Genomic DNA, 15,679 nt, shown 5'->3' with positions numbered 1-15,679 from the left:
TAGCCGCCATTTTTCAAGATGTCCTCGGATTAAAACCAATTTCTTTAACGTCCCTGCAACATTTATGCGGGGACGGTTAGGCCGGGGCATTGAGTATCAATTAGGTACGACTTTTACTTAACAACACCAGGGTGCCTATTCTGTACGCTTCGAAAGGGAGTTGTCGATCGACATCTCTCTCGGTCTCGAAAATCACAAAAATGGTATTCTGTCGGAAGTTGTCGAGTATCGACAAGTTGTCGAACTAGATATCGACAGGGTTTCGTTTCGAGTAACCCCTCTTACATGAGTTTTAATCTGAGAGTGAATAGCTGCCCTTCTACATTTATCTCGTTTTGAGTTAAATAATCTGGCTAGGGAAATTATTCGGTGAGTTTTACGAAGACAACGTTCTATCAGAAGTAGAAGAAGATGTAGTTGTACTCAGGGTGCCTTTTGCTAGGCAGAGAAACAAAGTGCAAACTAGATGTGACAACAGAGAGTGGGTGCCAGAACGAAAGAAAATGGTAGCTTGTCTGCACGCAGCATCAGTTAGCATTTGATTCTCCGAACATCCGTTGAATTTGAAAATTCAATTTATGTTCATCCCCTTTTTACCTCTCCGTTTGACGATGTCGTCACGGAGAGGTATTACACTGGACGTGTCTGTCGTCACGGAGAGGTATTACACTGGACGTGTCTGTCGTCACGGAGAGGTATTACACTGGACCTGTCTGTCACCGCGTTCACGCAATTGCTGGTTTTCTTATTATTTACTGTGAATCAATCGCCTTATATACCCTAAATTTCAAAAAATTGTTAAAGAGGCATACGCTTGAATTGAAACGTCAACAATAGCTATGTTTAAAATGATTTTAGGAATAACGTTTCTTAGGGTTACCCCCCATTTCACCCAATTTAAAAGACCCAATTCCCATTTGCCCTAACCTCATTTAACCCAATTCCCAGTTCCCCTATTCCGATTAACCCAATATAGCATACCCAAAAAGACTCAAATAGCAGTAATTAATTCAGCACGAACTTCATGATGTATCTTTAATTCATAATTTGTGAAATGCATTACGTAATTAGACATTTGTAAATCTCAAACCTAATAGGACAATATTTTGGAAAAGGCGGCAGCTAATTAATAGGAAAATCTTTTGGAAAAGGCGGCAGCTAATTAATAGGAAAATCTTTTGGAAAAGGCGGCAGCTAATTAATAGGAAAATCTTTTGGAAAAGGCGGCAGCTCATTAATAGGAAAATCTTTTGGAAAAGGCGGCAGCTAATTAATAGGAAAATCTTTTGGAAAAGGCGGCAGCTAATTAATAGGAAAATCTTTTGGAAAAGGCGGCAGCTAATTAATAGGAAAATCTTTTGGAAAAGGCGGCAGCTAATTAATAGGAAAATCTTTTGGAAAAGGCGGCAGCTAATTTATAGGAAAATCTTTTGGAAAAGGCGGCAGCTAATTAATAGGAAAATCTTTTGGAAAAGGCGGCAGCTAATTAATAGGAAAATCTTTTGGAAAAGGCGGCAGCTAATTAATAGGAAAATCTTTTGGAAAAGGCGGCAGCTAATTAATAGGAAAATCTTTTGGAAAAGGCGGCAGCTAATTAATAGAAAAATCTTTTGGAAAAGGCGGCAGCTAATTAATAGGAAAATCTTTTGGAAAAGGCGGCAGCTAATTAATAGGAAAATCTTTTGGAAAAGGCGGCAGCTCATTAATAGGAAAATCTTTTGGAAAAGGCGGCAGCTCATTAATAGGAAAATCTTTTGGAAAAGGCGGCAGCTAATTAATAGGAAAATCTTTTGGAAAAGGCGGCAGCTAATTAATAGGAAAATCTTTTGGAAAAGGCGGCAGCTAATTAATAGGAAAATCTTTTGGAAAAGGCGGCAGCTAATTAATAGGAAAATCTTTTGGAAAAGGCGGCAGCTAATTAATAGGAAAATCTTTTGGAAAAGGCGGCAGCTAATTAATAGGAAAATCTTTTGGAAAAGGCGGCAGCTAATTAATAGGAAAATCTTTTGGAAAAGGCGGCAGCTAATTAATAGGAAAATCTTTTGGAAAAGGCGGCAGCTAATTAATAGGAAAATCTTTTGGAAAAGGCGGCAGCTAATTAATAGGAAAATCTTTTGGAAAAGGCGGCAGCTAATTAATAGGAAAATCTTTTGGAAAAGGCGGCAGCTAATTAATAGGAAAATCTTTTGGAAAACGCGGCAGCTAATTAATAGGAAAATCTTTTGGAAAACGCTGCAGCTAATTAATAGGAAAATCTTTTGGAAAAGGCGGCAGCTAATTAATAGGAAAATCTTTTGGAAAACGTGGCAGCTAATTAATAGGAAAATCTTTTGGAAAAGGTGGCAGCTAATTAATAGGAGAATATTTTGGAAAAGGTGGCAGCTAATTAATAGGAGAATATTTTGGAAAAGGTGGAAGCTAATTAAAAGGAGAATATTCTGGAAAAGGTGTCAACGAATTATTGGAACCTAACCTAACCTAGAAAAAGGTATTGATACGTACGTTGTTAACAGAATCCAGTGGCTTCGAAATAACTCTATCCTTCATAATCTCAACTGCTCTTTTCTTAATGACATGCAAATGGTCTATGGGATGATTGTGCTCATTTTTGGCATATAAAACTGTTTTATTGGCGGTCGCCCCTGTCACCTTGCATTCCGCTATCGGGCATCGCCAGTATTTGCGATCTCGAACTACGTTTTTTATCGTCATCATCTGACCACGAATTACGGGGGCGCATTTTCCTTTCGACGTTTTCAGCCACTTGTTAGCGCCCAAACCCCCTTACTAATAGATGGCGCTAGAGTCCTGCCAAAAACTCGATCAATAACCCTATTCCCTCGCCTCGCACACGCTTAGGTAGGAAAGAGGAGGAATACGGCCTCTTAACGCGCGGCTCTCGTAGAGAGAGGACGGTAGTATTAACGCTATGTAACGTACCTGATTTACTTTATTTTATTTCATTGATTAAACTCTTTTATTACACTAATGATCCTGACTAATCAATACACGACTCTTACATCTCAGAAGTGGGATATTTATCCAATTACGCCGTTATATTAGGAGATGAAACGCGATACGAAAAACATTTTTGCCCGGTACGAAAACGTGCAGAAAACAAAGCCGAGTCCTAAGCCTCGTCACGTAGTAACGGGAAACGTTATGTTTTTATCGCGCTAACATCGGTATTTCTATTTCTACGGTAAACGAAACAGTCGGTTTTATTATGTTTACATATAACGAACCTTCGGTTAACGGCGCGGATGAACTGAACGATTAATGAACGATTAAATTGCGAACTTTGGCCTTATTTTTACTCGTGAGCTTTTGTGAGACAAAGGGAGCTACGCGGTCACCTTGCCAACGATTCATGCAAGAAACAGAGAGCTGTCTCCACGTACGAAGAAGCGAGCGAGTGAAAAATACTAGGCCCACGAGGTGCATTTTATGCCGCGAAACGAAACCGCCAACTGGTAGCACGAAACGAAGAGAAAACCCCACTGAAATTACATCGCGAACAGATTCCAACGTTCTTGAATCTGTAGGCCACGAAACGCCAAACGTAAGCGAAGAACTTTCATACGAAAATCTCACCATTAAGCATTCTACCAGCGCGATTAACGAAATTACTGACGACTTTCCTTCACGAACGGGTTCCAACGTCCTAGAACCCGGAGGCAACGAAGCGCCTACGGTAAGCAAAGATAATTTCGCCGAGAATAACGATTTCAACGTAACCAACGACACGGCGGGTTCCGAAGTCTCTGAACCCGAGGGCAACGATCAGCCTACTATAAACGAGGAGCTTTCCAACGACTATTTTGAGGAGAATAACCAAACTCACGGCTCATCTAGCGGAAACTCCGACACCCATCGCGTTCTCTCCGAAAGAGTTTACGCCTTGAACGAAGGTTCTCGATTAATCCACGTCAACAACGAACATATCAGCGATAGCGAAGATTCTTTTCACGAATTATCAGAATCTCCTCGAGCTGTTGGTCCAATGAGTGTCAACTCGGACTCTGGAGACGAGGATAACGAACGAGAACGGGGATCCGTCTCACGTGAGAATTCCCGCAACGAACGAATTATTCCACCCGGAATGGAAGGGCTTAGGCTACAAGACGAAGCTGGCAGGCAAGTACCTCAAGGAATGCTTTCTCTTACGGCCTTTGAACAAGCGATAAAATTAGCGGTCGGTGCTGCTGTAGAGCAAACGTTAGCGGCGGCTGGGAATGGCGCTAACCGGAATCACGATACTAATTCCGGGGATGCCAGTAGAATTATCCCTGATTTTGATCCTGCAATGGCACCTCATCAAACGATAAATCAATGGATAAGGAAGATTGACGATGCTGCAAGGGCCTACGGTTGGTCTGAGCGTCTCATCATCAACACAGCAATGCCGAAACTCAAAGGAACTGCTCAAGTATGGTATGAAAGCCTTGATACTGTGGTACACACTTGGGGCGAATGGAAGGAACTTCTCGTAGAATGGTTCCCGCCAGTCAAGAACTCTCAAAGGCTTTACCGCGATATGGAACAGAGGACCCGCCGTTCAGGGGAATCTGTAGAAGTATATTATCACGACAAAGTAGCCAAGGCGAGGCTCTGCGGCCTCTCAAACGATGACATGATGGAATACATAATCACAGGTCTGCACGACGAACAGCTGATTGCGTCTTTGAGCGTCCGTGACTACGATACACTACCGGAGCTACTTAAGGCGATGCGACAGTTGGAAGACCGATTACAATCATCAAAACGAAACAAAGCCAACTTATCCAACGAATCAGTCAAGGATAACAATGGGCGTCACGGAAGGGCTCCCGATCTGAAGCCCCAACCCCAAGAACCAAAGACTGAGGAACGTAGCAATGGATCGTCTAATTCCCGAAGAAAACCGAAGTTTAAACATGGTGAACCTCTCTGTTTTAACTGTTCTTCATATGGACACATGTCGCGAGACTGCAAGAAGCCCCAGAAGGTAATGCGTTGCTTCTCGTGTAGACGACCAGGGCACGAATCTAAGGATTGCACCACGAAATCGCTTCCAAGTCAAACTCGAGAAATCGCTCACGTTGAGAGTAAACACGCTGATGTTGATGCCAATCAGAAGTATTTCATGGATGCGGAAGTTAATGGAATACAGATAAGGTCGTACGTTGACTTGGGTAGCAAATGCGTCGCTATACGAAAAAGCGAAGCTGAGCAGCTGAAAATAGAAACCGATGAAGTCGACGGAGACTCGTTCATAGGTGGTTACGGCTCAGGGAAAACGAAGCTTTTAGGAGTGGGCAAGGTTAGTCTCAGGGTTGACCAGGCGACGGCCGAGGTCAAGATCCACGTAGTACCAGACACAGCTCAAGATATACCCCTCTTAATCGGACAGCCCTTTACCGAACAACAACATATTGTAGTTGTCAAGCGAAAGAAAAACTTACGTATTTTTGAAGAACGTTCCAACGAGCAAGACGGCGACGAATGCCTTCTCAATCTGGATATCCCGTCGTTGCCAGAACCGGCGGTAAACCTTTGGGCTAAAGGAGCCACTGTTATCCCGTCTAACTACATAGGAGTAGTAGACCTAGTAACGCAAGGACGTAGTCACGACCCACTAGACTTGTACATAGAAACCAGCATGAGGATGAAGCCGGGAAACGAATATTGCATCCCCCGTACTGTTTGCTCAGTTGGTCAAGATGGGGAAACGTCACTGCCAATTTTCAATGTATCGGATCAAGATTTAACTATTAAAGCTGGGCAGATAGTAGCACGAGGCGAACCGTGCTTTAGGGAAACAGCATCCGTCACCGAAGTTTTACACGCGGAAATCGTCCAAAGACCTCCGCTTCCTGTGGAAGATATCGTTACGGGACCGGACGTATCCGAAGAAACTCGGTTGCAGTTACACGAGCTGTTAAACTCATATCGAGACTGCTTCGCCAGCGATCTGATGGAACTCGGCAGAACGGACAGGGCCGAAATGAAAATTGAGCTAGTAACGAATGAGCCGGTCTCCTATCGACCTTACCGCTTGTCCTTTGCTGAAAGGGGCCGGGTACGAACGAAGATCTCAGAGCTTTTGGAAGCCGGGATTATAGAAGAGTCTAACTCGCCGTATGCCAGTCCCATAATAATAGTTAAGAAGAAAAACGGAGAAGAACGCTTGTGCGTAGATTATCGCGCTCTAAACAAGATTACGAAGAAAAACGCTTACCCGTTGCCGTTGATAGAAAGCCAGTTGGAACGGCTTAGCGGTAATAAGCTCTTTACAAGCTTGGATATGATGTCGGGTTACTACCAAATTCCTGTGGACAAGGATTCGAGAGAAAAGACGGCTTTCGTGACCCCCGATGGTCATTACCAGTTCATTACGATGCCGTTTGGGCTCTCCAACGCCTGTGGAGTTTTCCAAAAGATGATCAACTCTGTATTAGGAACGCTACGGTACGCTATAGCGCTCACCTACATGGACGATGTTTTGATTCCGTCAGTCAATGAAAGCGAAGGCCTCAACCACTTACGTCAAGTGCTAGAAGTCATACGGAACGCGCACCTGTCATTAAACCTGAAGAAATGCCGATTTCTGCTCAGTGACATAGAGTACCTGGGATTCGAGATAAGTCGGTATGGGATCCGTCCCGGTTCAAGAAAGGTCGACTGCGTAAAAGAATTTCCGCCACCGAAAAACGTCCACGAGCTCCGGCGATTCTTAGGACTCGCCAGCTATTTCCGGCGTTTTGTTAAGGGTTTCGCTATGGAAGCTCAACCACTCACGACACTCTTACGAAAGGATATGGAATGGGTATGGAAGCCCGAACAAGAAAAGGCTTTTACCTTCCTCAAAGCAAAACTCACGGAGAGGCCCATTTTAGCCTTATACGATATGAACGCTAAAACGGAAGTTCACACGGATGCGAGTAAAATTGGTCTCGGCTCGATACTTCTCCAGCAAGCTGAGGATCAGAAATGGCACCCAATTTGCTACGCCAGCAGGAAGACGACGAAGGAGGAAGCGAAATACCACTCAAGTGAGCTAGAGACGTTAGCTGTGGTTTGGAGCCTAGAAAAGTTTCGAGTTTTTCTAATTGGAATGGAGTTCGACGTGGTAACGGATTGTAATTCGGTGCGGTGCACCCTCTCGAAGAAACACCTGGTCCCACGAATTGGACGTTGGTGGTTGCGACTTCAAGAGTATACGTTTCAAGTCACACATCGCCCCGGAACCCGAATGGCACACGTAGATGCTCTGAGCAGAGCGCCATGGGACGAAGCCGAAGATATGGAACCTACGGACGGTCTTCAGATTTTTCACGTTGAAATAACCCGCGAAGATTTCCTAGTCGCGGCCCAAAACGAGGATCCTAAAATGAAACTAATCAAGGACCAGCTAACGAAAACAGGGAAGCTATCGAAAGAAGAAATAGGAGTTCGTAAGGAATACGTCCTCAAACAAGGAAGGCTCTTTAAGAAGATCCGAATGGACGAAAACAAGGAAGAAACCTTACTCTTGGTAGTACCAAATCGTGCCAGGTGGCGCGTGGTAAAAAGTTGCCATGATGACCTGGGCCATTTTGGTCTGGACAAGACTATCCAGAAAATTAAAGAAGACTTTTGGTTCCCTGGTATGAAACGCTACGTCAGACGCTATATTTCGTCGTGTCTCGAATGTTTGTTTCACAAACGCCCCTCCGGCAGGCAGCCAGGCTTCCTACATTCGATAGATAAGATTGGTCTACCCTTTCACACGCTGCATTTAGACCACCTGGGTCCGTTCGTTCGAAGTGTAAACGAAAACACTTACTTGATTGTTGCCATCGACGCTTTTACAAAGTTTACAATCTTGAAGCCAGTTCGAAACGCGGGAATGAACCCTACCAAACGATTTTTACAAGAACTCATCGGAGTATTTGGAGCCCCGAAACGTATCATTACGGATCAAGGCACAGCCTACACGGGAAAGGCTTTTGAAGACGCTTGCAAGTTAGCACGTATCACCCATGTTCTTAACGCCACCGCAACGCCTCGCGGGACTGGTCAGGTTGAACGCCTAAACCGAGTTTTGAGTCCGGCTTTAGCAAGCATGACCGTACGTGAAGATGACAAGGATTGGGACGAGCATGTTCACCAAATCCAGTGGGGAATAAATAACACGATACATAAGGCTACGCAAAGAACGCCTTTCTCCCTACTCTTCAACTACGCGTCGAGAAATCCAACGGGAAGCGCTCTCATAGACGGCGTACGAGAAACCTTTGACGAAGATACGCTCGAACGACGAGCCAAAGCCATTGAAGCTATAAGGATCGACCAAGCGAAGCAGAGAACTCGATACAACGCAAAACGGGCCAAAGCACCAACCTTTGAGCCTGGTGACCTTGTCGTAGTTGAGCGCAAACCCGAGGCTACCGGGTTACCAAGGAAAACAGCAGCGGTCTATAAAGGACCATACGTTGTCGCTGAGAAGCTAAAACACGACCGTTATCTTATAGAGGATTGCCCGGAGAACCAACGAAAGCAGAAGTTCTACCGAAATACGGCTCCGGTAGACAAAATTAAACGTTTTCTCATAGTTGACAATGCCGATGACGATTCCGGAGACGAGTCCCAAGATGACGTCCCACCACCTTCACCAGGAGTTCCGGTCTTTGCTGATTCCAAACGCACGCAATTCCGTCCAGCTAGCAGTGAGTCGACCATTTCCCAAGAGGATACAACAGCCGAAAACGAGACGGCTGTCGAAGCTGATGGTACGAATACTCTGTCCGAGCATGATGCCGACGAAGACGACGGAATGAGACGCAGTTCCAGGCGACGCAGAACTCCGCTCTATTTAAAAGACTTTATTTGCTAAATTTAATTTTTACCATACGCGGGTTAATATTTTTGTTACGCGTTTTCACGTCGTTACTACGCAATTTAGTTAGTCTTTTGTAACGTTTTTCACCAAACAGGTGTTTGTTAACTTTTTTATTTTATTTTGGATGGCCGAGTGTTAGCGCCCAAACCCCCTTACTAATAGATGGCGCTAGAGTCCTGCCAAAAACTCGATCAATAACCCTATTCCCTCGCCTCGCACACGCTTAGGTAGGAAAGAGGAGGAATACGGCCTCTTAACGCGCGGCTCTCGTAGAGAGAGGACGGTAGTATTAACGCTATGTAACGTACCTGATTTACTTTATTTTATTTCATTGATTAAACTCTTTTATTACACTAATGATCCTGACTAATCAATACACGACTCTTACACACTCGACTTCCATATTTAATAAATTACACTGATCAACAGTCTCTTATATACTAATTTTAAAAAACTTATTTTGAAATATTGGTTTTTTATAAGAAAATACGAATTAATAAAACGGGTACTTTTTTTGTGCCAACTTCCTGTTTTATCGCCTTTTGGGGCAAACGGGAATTGGGAGAAATGCATTTGGGTGAAGCAGGAATAACCGAATTCTTCCGATTGGGGCAAATGAGATTGGGTGATATGGGAGGACACCTTTCTTAGAATGCCTAAACTAATATTAAGCTAAATTACTGACGATAAAAGTAATCAATATAAATTATATTTAATTAAGAACAACGTCTCGACTCGTAGAGGTCTATTTTGGTTTCCCAACTTGTTGTTTATAAGGTCGTTTACTCATACTTAAAAAAAAACAATGAGTTTTCGTATTGTTCTTGAATGTTACTGTATTTTGATACTATACATTAAATGATGTATGTGTCGTTTTTATATTTCATTAATAAATTTCTGTAGGGAAATTCAGGAAGCAACGTTCAACTCGGACCAAATATTCTGATGAATATAAAAGGGGTCCACAACGTCACACTAAGAAGGGTAACGAAGAAAAACGCTTCAAATGTGATCAGTGTGACTTTTCAAGCACGCAGAAGGGTAATTTGATTGCGCATCAACGTATTCACAGTGGTGAAAAACCCTTCGTATGTGATCAGTGTGACTTTTCAAGCACGCAGAAGGGTAATTTGATCGCGCATCAACGTATTCACAGTGGTGAAAAACCCTTCGTATGTGATCAGTGTGACTATGCAAGCACGCAGAAGAATAATTTGATCCAACATCAACGCATTCACAGAGGTGAAAAACCCTTCAAATGTGATCAGTGTGACTATGCAAGTACGTGGAAGATTAGTTTGATCGCACATCAACATATTCACAGTGGTGAAAAACCTTTCAAATGTGATCAGTGTGACTATGCAAGCACGCAGAAGGGTCATTTGATCAGACATCAATTTATTCACAGTGGTGAAAAACCCCACAAAATTTAATTAGTGCTAATATGCTAGTAATCATTTGAGTAATTTGATGATACAATGTTGAAAAACGCCTCAATAGTGATCGGTGGGACTATATATATGCAGACAGAAGTGTCATTTGATAGTACATAAACGTAGAAGTCACACGAATGAATAGATGGATTTACATTTTAAATGTGTAGGACAATAACCATATTTCATCGGCTTGTGTAATGAATGGGCCGAAACTGTGTATGTAACAATCCATTAAATTTCTCCATTATAAATTGTATTAACGGAAGCGCCGGAAGACTCTTGGTGCACTATACCCAGTTGTAACACCACCATTTTCAGAACTAATTTTATATTAAATGTAATAAAATTCACATAGACGATGCTAAAATAAGCCATAATAAATTTTGGATACGTTTTTCGAATTGTTCGAAACTTATTTCCAAACGTTTGAGCTTTTCTTCTTTCGAGCGATTTCCATTTCCGTTATCAGTGCCCTCGGAGCTTTCGTTAGCACATAAATTGTCTGAAGTTTCTTCAGGTTTTGATGTAGTACTTGCTAAATGTCCTGGATCGTCATTTGCGTCTTTAATTACTTTAACTTCGTCATCAGCTCATGTACTGGATGGTTTCAACAGAGACAGGAAAATTTTCGCTAACCCTGACTTTACCGTTGAAATCAGGCTTTTTGTGTTTTCAGTACTTAGTACCTTTATCATTAGATTTAATGGCTGAATTTTACTGTTAGATCATATTGTCACGTATATTTTATCATGTGTTCATTAGGATACGTTTGCATTCCGTATATTGTCTTAGGACCGTTTCAGTGATCAAATTTTAATCTAAATATATTTTCGAAAGTTGTTTCTTTGTTTATGTTAATTTTTTCCGAATTTGACCGAGCTGCCTGGTTTATATCGGTAACACTATTGGGAAGTTTTAAAACTGGTTTGATTGAGTTCTTCTATAGACTGGTAAGAACATACTATTCTGGATCCGTAACATCTGAGCTTTATGATTAACCACTATTAAAGCATCGTATCGTTACATAGAATTTGAAAACTATCCGTTGTTCGCTTTAGGCGGACGCTACTTCTTTAGCGCCACCGCGTGACCGATACATAACAAGCTAATTAACTTTTTTAGGATAATATTACTAAATCTTGGGTTAATTGAAAAATGACAGTCACCATCGGTTGCTAATTCTAACCACCAAATATGCTATACACTCACGAAAGTGAGTCGGAAGTAGCTAGCTCTCGTAGGAAAAGGAAACTAGCCGGGTAGCCGCGCGACTGCGAGCAGCTTGTGTCCGCGAGCGCGTGATCGAGTTGGCTATGGGACGGCCCAGGCGCTGGGGTCAAAAACTAAAACTGTCTGCTAGAGATAACGGTAAATGAAAGGGGAAACTACTACTACTTCTTCAAAGAGGAAAATAATCATAACAGTGTAAGTTATAACTGATAACATTATTTTTATAGAGTTTAATCAAAAATTGAAGAGATACACAGGTTAAATCTTTATTATAAAAGTTCAAAATATTTAACAGAAACTTTCGAGCTCGTGGCTCATTTTCAACTGCCACCCACGTGCTCGGAAGCTTCTGTTAAAAGCAGGGTGAAAAGGAAACTCAAGCGATTTTTTGTCGATTCTTCTACTAATTATAAGACCAGGCTGCATAATGAAACATTCAGAAAATACTTCCAAATGATTTTAAAATTCAAATTAGGTTGAGATTTTATGGATAGTTTTAAATAAGCACCTCCGACCAATCACGTAACGTTTTGCATTACTGTTATCAAAATTGCTATTGCACGCTCTACATCTCGCACAATTTTATCAAATTTCATTCGGCTAGGAGCGTGCCACGAGAATTTTGTTATCAAGAAGGCAGGGCGTTACGCGATTGGCCGGAGGTGCTTATACATAGTTTTCAGGAATGGAGATTTGCAACCATTAACACAAGGAGACCAGGCGATAGCAGACGATTTTACGCTTTTAGTCGCCTAATCTCCTTCTATTAATGGTAGGAATCCTAGATGCCTGTAAACTATGTATTTCAAATTGTCCAATAAATCTCAACAGAATTGTAATTTTAAAATCACTCGGAGATATTTCCTGGGTGTTTCACTATCCAGAATTCCAGATTGGTCTTATAGTTAGCAGAAGAATAGGTAAAAAACCACTTAACCATGAACGTAAATAATTTTAAAATTTATGATAACATAATTATTAACATAGTACTTACGTTTTTTAAGCTTCGACTTAGAATTCTGTTGTACTAAACTTATCAATGTGAAATCTAGATTTATATTTATTTTTATTATATTAAAATTTTACGTGTCAAAGGTCCTTGACAAAGAGAGAAAATCGAGATATTAAATCGCAGTCCACGAAAGTGTGAGTTCCTCAACTGATTGTCGAAGTCAAAAACATTTGGAATTGTCCCTTGAAAGAAATATGGAGATCGATTCAATTATAGACTCTTTGTTTGAAAAACTAGAAGCACAGGAATCTAAAAATAAGCTTCATGAAAATGGAGATATTGAACCGAGCTTCGGTTCACCTGAACTGACCCCGGTTGATCTGGAAAGCGACTTACCGGTTATACCGCTTGAACTTGAAAATGATACTTCAGTGTCCAACTTAGATGCCTTTGAACATTGCGCGGAAAACTATTCGTCTGCTAGTTCGAAAATTGGTAAGTAATTTTATTCTTAAATAGTGTGAGTACCTAGTATCATGTTTCGCGCATTGATACCATAAGACATGATCCACAAGTTTCTCACTTGTTACTGAGAGTGAGAGCTTGTCATGAAGTGACGTAAGATTCTCGTAAAGCGACGCCTGGTTTTGGCGCTGTCAAAGGCTTAATACAGACTAAATAGGAAGATGAACTGCAAAATTAATGGAGTGTAGCAAATCGATTCTCGAACTAGCTCTCATGAAGTCTCTAGAATTAGGAATTATAGGACACATCTTATAAGCTTATGGTGATACCAATAGAGAGCTAACAGTTCTGAACCTGAAACGTCACACCCTTCTATCTCTTACTGGAATTTCATCCCCCCTAACGGTTGGAAAGAGTATTCTACGCGCAAAAATGCCAACTAGAGAATGGTTGCGTGACGTCAGACTATCTCGTTCCCCTAGCCAGTTGTTAGCTCCCTATAAACCAAAAACTATGAAGTAAGGTCTGCATGGTGAGCAACTGAACACCAAAACTGGTCAGGGATATCTTGCAATACACCCTTTCGACGGCAAAAAGGGGGGTAGGCAACCCTTAGTATCGGGAGATACAAGGGGGTTGCTCCAGTGCCGTGTTTGCGCACTCTCAGATCCAAAACGCCTACAGCGCAGGCGCTAAAAAGCGAGATGGAAGGCAGAGTTTTACCCCCGCGCCTTTCCCTCTTAGACTCGTCGAAAGGGTGTATAGCCGACGATTTTCAATCTAAAAATATCGTGCGAAGAGCATTATTATGCAGAATCAGTTGTAAAAACAACCTTAAATGTTCTGATTAAGACTATCGTTTTACCTTGTTTCAATAATGGCACTAGTTTTAACTTTTGTGGCACCAGGTGGCACCTTTTGTAAAAACTTTAAAATTTAAAGGAAAAGATTACGTCACATAACATTATTCCTTAAAAGAACGGAATTTTTCTAAATATAAAAGAAAGAATATTAAAAAAAAATGATCTCTTATTACAAAATAATTAGCACTTAATTAGTCTTAAAAACAATCAAGGACTACTGCGCCATCCGCCATTGGTTTAGTTCCGTCTGCTAAATCGAACCACTTACCCCTACGGGAGTAACGGGATTGGTTGAATTCAGACAGGCTGAGAGAGGTAGGGGTAAGAGGTTCGATTTGGCAGACACCACTAAACCAAAGGCGCGGATTGCGCAGTAGTCCTTGATTATTTTTAAGACTAATTAAATGCTAATTATTTTGAAATAAGAGATCATATATTTTTTTAATATTGTTCCTTTTATGTTTAGAAAAAGGCCGTTCTTTTAAAGTATAATGTTATGTTATCTTCCCTTTTCCTTTAAATGTAATCCGCCATTTTCAAAATTAATTATTTATTAATTTTAATTAACTCCATTTAGTGTATTGGAATGGGAAAATATTAAATAACACTGACCAGCGTCCAAAATACAGGGAACCCAGAGGTCCTATAATTCCGACAAAATTCTATATTTTTGAACATGACTTATATTATCATATAATTTCCTATATTTTTCGAAGTTTCGGTATAGTTTAGCATCAAATTTATCAAAATTTAGCTCAGTTATCGAGATCCCATTTGACTATAGACACCGAAATTGCTGAGCTCCCTTCGCTTAACTAGTTAAAAATGCCTCGGTATATTATGGTTCTGGTGAGCTTTGCGTCTTGGGCCTGTGGGCAGCTAATAGATTATCTATTAAGTTGTCGTTTGCTAGATCACATTTTTTTAGTGCCCTATGTAATCCTATAATTCTGGAAAAACGTCCTATAAATTCCTATATTTTCATGAAAAAATACCTATAATTCCTATAAATATTTTCGAAATTCGGCTGGGGGTCCTGGTTTACAGAAATGACTTGAATAAAAATGCGCTAAAACTTCGGACATTTTAACCTTTTAGATTTTGAAAACAAACCGAACTTTATATCATCTGAGAAATTTGTATCAAGGAGACAGGGGACACAAATTAAAAGAGGGTTCAGCTTTTTGTGCTGACTTCGATTTAAACTTATATTGATGGGTAAATTTTCTTTCTGTAGAAAAGTCCAAGAATGAACTTACAACTCGATGCGAATATTCTAAGAATGATGAAGAACTTCAAATGCGAAAGAGGAACGTTGAAGAGATTTTCAAATGTGATCAGTGTGACCATGCCTGCACACGGAAGCATTATCTTATCGCGCATAAAAGCATGACACATAGTCTTGAAACACCCTTCAAATGCGAGCATTGTGACTTTGGTAGTGTGTGGAAGCATTGTTTCATTAGACATCAACGTCTTTACCATGGTGTAAATCCCTTTAGATGTGATCAGTGTGAATTTGTAACCACAGAGAGTGGTCAATTGATCAGTCATCAGATCAGTCATCACCGCATTCACAGTGGTGAAAAACCATTCAAATGTGATCACTGTGACTTTGCAAGTACTCGGAAGTATGATTTGAACAAACATCAACGCATACACGGCGATGAAAAATCCTTCAAATGTGATCAGTGTGAATTTGTAACCACAGAGAGTGGTCATTTGATCAGTCATCAAATCAGTCATCAGCGCATTCACAGTGGTGGAAAACCATTCAAATGCGATCAGTGTGACTTTGCAAGTACTCGGAAGTATGATTTGAAAATACATCAACGCATTCACAGGGGGGAAAGACCCTTCAAATGTGATC

This window comes from Phalangium opilio, unplaced genomic scaffold, assembly GCF_054372755.1.
Source record: "Phalangium opilio isolate 3A_F unplaced genomic scaffold, DU_Popi_V2 ptg000209l_1, whole genome shotgun sequence".
Classification (NCBI taxonomy): domain Eukaryota; kingdom Metazoa; phylum Arthropoda; class Arachnida; order Opiliones; family Phalangiidae; genus Phalangium; species Phalangium opilio.
Note: the sequence above shows the minus strand (reverse complement) of the source record.